Source organism: Sprattus sprattus (genome assembly GCF_963457725.1).
Source record: "Sprattus sprattus genome assembly, chromosome: 11".
NCBI lineage: Eukaryota > Metazoa > Chordata > Actinopteri > Clupeiformes > Clupeidae > Sprattus > Sprattus sprattus.
In genome coordinates this window covers 31,197,258-31,199,733 of record NC_137909.1, presented here as the reverse complement: position 1 = coordinate 31,199,733, position 2,476 = coordinate 31,197,258, and the positions used below count along the sequence as shown (strand labels likewise).

The 2,476-nt window shown below is 52.5% G+C and overlaps 1 protein-coding gene across 1 annotated transcript in view; it reads left to right on the top strand.

Moving 5' to 3' along the window:
- Window positions 1-2,476, top strand: part of shank3a (SH3 and multiple ankyrin repeat domains 3a) — a gene marked incomplete at both ends in the record, with an annotated part of 247,543 nt that overhangs the window by 160,061 nt on the left and 85,006 nt on the right.

The following is a 2,476-nucleotide window of genomic DNA, read 5'->3' as shown; positions in this document are numbered from 1 at the left end:
TTAAGAAGCTGATTGGATCAGACACTGGAGGCCAGACAGCAGGACCACACAGAGTTTTCCAGACTGAACTGAATCATTTATCATTTTTTTCTATCAGTTATTAATCATTTAAGTATTAAAGAGTGTGTTGTTCTTGTCCTGTAGGTTTTGAAACATATGTTCTTAGGTGTGTGTCTGGTCCCCTATAGCTAGCTATCATAAGCATTTGGTATGGTTGCTTCTTACCTACACACACACACACACACACACACACACACACACACACACACACACACACACACACACACACACACACACACACACACACACACACACACACACATACACACACACACACACACACACACCCACACATACACACACACACACTATCTCACTCACGCGCACGACACACACACACACACACACACAAGCATGTTGTATGGTTTTCTGTTCTTTATGGATACAGCATGGGTGCCAAATTGTATACAATATTGGACAATTATATCTCTCTCTCCCTTTTCTCTCTCTTTCTCTCTATCTGCCCTTCCTCTCTTTGTCCCTCTCTCTCTCTCTATCTCTCTCTCTCTCTCACACATCCAAATATGGGCACACAAATACAAGCATATAAACAGGAAGCACACAAGTTCATTATGTTATAGTCATATCCTTCCAGTAGACTTCAATATCTGTGGTCTGTCTCTGTGTGTGTGTGTATGTGTGTGTGTGTGTGTGTGTGTGTGTGTGTGTGTGTGTCTGTGTGTGCACGCTGATCGAGAGGACATGAGAGGGAGCAATCCGATGGCTGAATGGTGTGCAGCCCTCTGTGTGTGTGTGTGTGTGTGTGTGTGTGTGTGTGTGTGTGTGTGTGTGTGTGTGTGTGTGTGTGTGTGATGAATGGGAGAGTGGCGAAGCCGCAGCCTCTGAGATGAATGAGACAGACGTGGAGCAGCAGCTAGTCAGTCTGCAGCAGCATTACACACACACACACACACACACACACACACACACACACACACCCACACCCCACACACACACACACACACACACACACACACACACACACACACACACACAGAGAGCTGCAGCTAGTCAGTCTGCAGCAACATTAACATTCAACACACTGGAAAAGAAGGATGGAGAGGGAGAGGGGGAGATAGAGAGAGAGAGGGAGAGAGAAAGGGAGGGAGAGAGGGAGATAGAGAGAGAGAGGGAGAGAGAAAGGGAGGGAGAGAAGGAGGGAGAGAGAGAGAGGGAGAGAGAAAGGAGGAGAGAGGAGGGAGAGGGAGGGAGAGAGGAGGAGAGAGAGAGAGAGAAAGGGAGGGAGAGAGAGGGAGAGAGAAAGGGAGGGAGAGAGAGGGAGGGAGAGAGAGAGAGGGAGGGAGAGAGAAGAGGGAGGAGAGAGAGAGAGGGGAGGAGAGAGGAGAGGGAGAGAGAAAGGGAGGGAGAGAGGGAGGGAGAGAGGGAGGGAGAGAGAGAGAGGGAGAGAGAAAGGGAGGAGAGAGAGGGAGAGAGAAAGGGAGGGAGAGAGGGAGGGAGAGGGAGAGAGTGAGGGGGAGATAGAAAGAGAGACAAGAGAAGAGATAGGGCAAGAAAAGGAAGAGAAAAAGGGAGAGAGCAAAAGAGAGCAAGATATATTGTGGGAGAGAGCGAGAGAGGGAAAGGAACGAAAGGAGCGAGAGAGAGAGAGAGAGAGAGCGAAGGAGGGAGGGAGGGAGGGGAGGAGGGGAAAGAGTGGGAGGAGCAGAACTGGTGTGTATGTGTGCTCGGTGTGTGTGTGTGTGTGTGTGTGTGTGTGTGTGTGTGTGTGTGTGTGTGTGTGTTGTAGCGCTCGGTAGGAAGAGGTGTGTCCGGGAGGCGACACGCTCCTCCTGCCAGCACATACATTCTGTACGCCGCACACACACGCGCACACACACACGCACACACACACACACACACAAGCACCGAGCCCTGCCAGCTGCAGGGTTGTCGTCGGCAACGGTCGGCGCGAGTGATAGAATGTGCAGCGTAGGGCTGGAGAGGGCGAGAAGAGAGAGCAGAGAGGGAGCGCAGCACTACAGCTGGGATCGCGTGTGTGTGTGTGTGTGTGTGTGCGCGCATGTGTGTGTGACGGAGGGAGAGAGAGCGCGAGACGCGGGCAGATGAGAAGACGGGACGCCTGCGTCCAGCAGCGATCCGCCCGGCAACGCCGTCGCTAAGCGGGGAAACGGCAACCGGGCCGCGGGGGGAGGGAGGGAGGGAGGGGGGGGAAAAGGGGTGTGTGAGTGAGTGTGTGTCACAGGAAGAGTGCGAGTGTGTGTGAGAGTGAGTGTGAGAGTGTGTGCGTTTAAAGCGAGAGGGAGGGAGAACAAGGGAATAGGAGGAGGGAGAGAGAAAGCAAAAGAGAGAGAGAGAGAGAAGGAGAGAGAGAGAGAAAGGGAGAGAAGTGACCTAGCTTCTCACGAGGGTCCTGTCAGGTCGTCAGCACTGAAGAAGCGTGCGTGCGTGCATATGT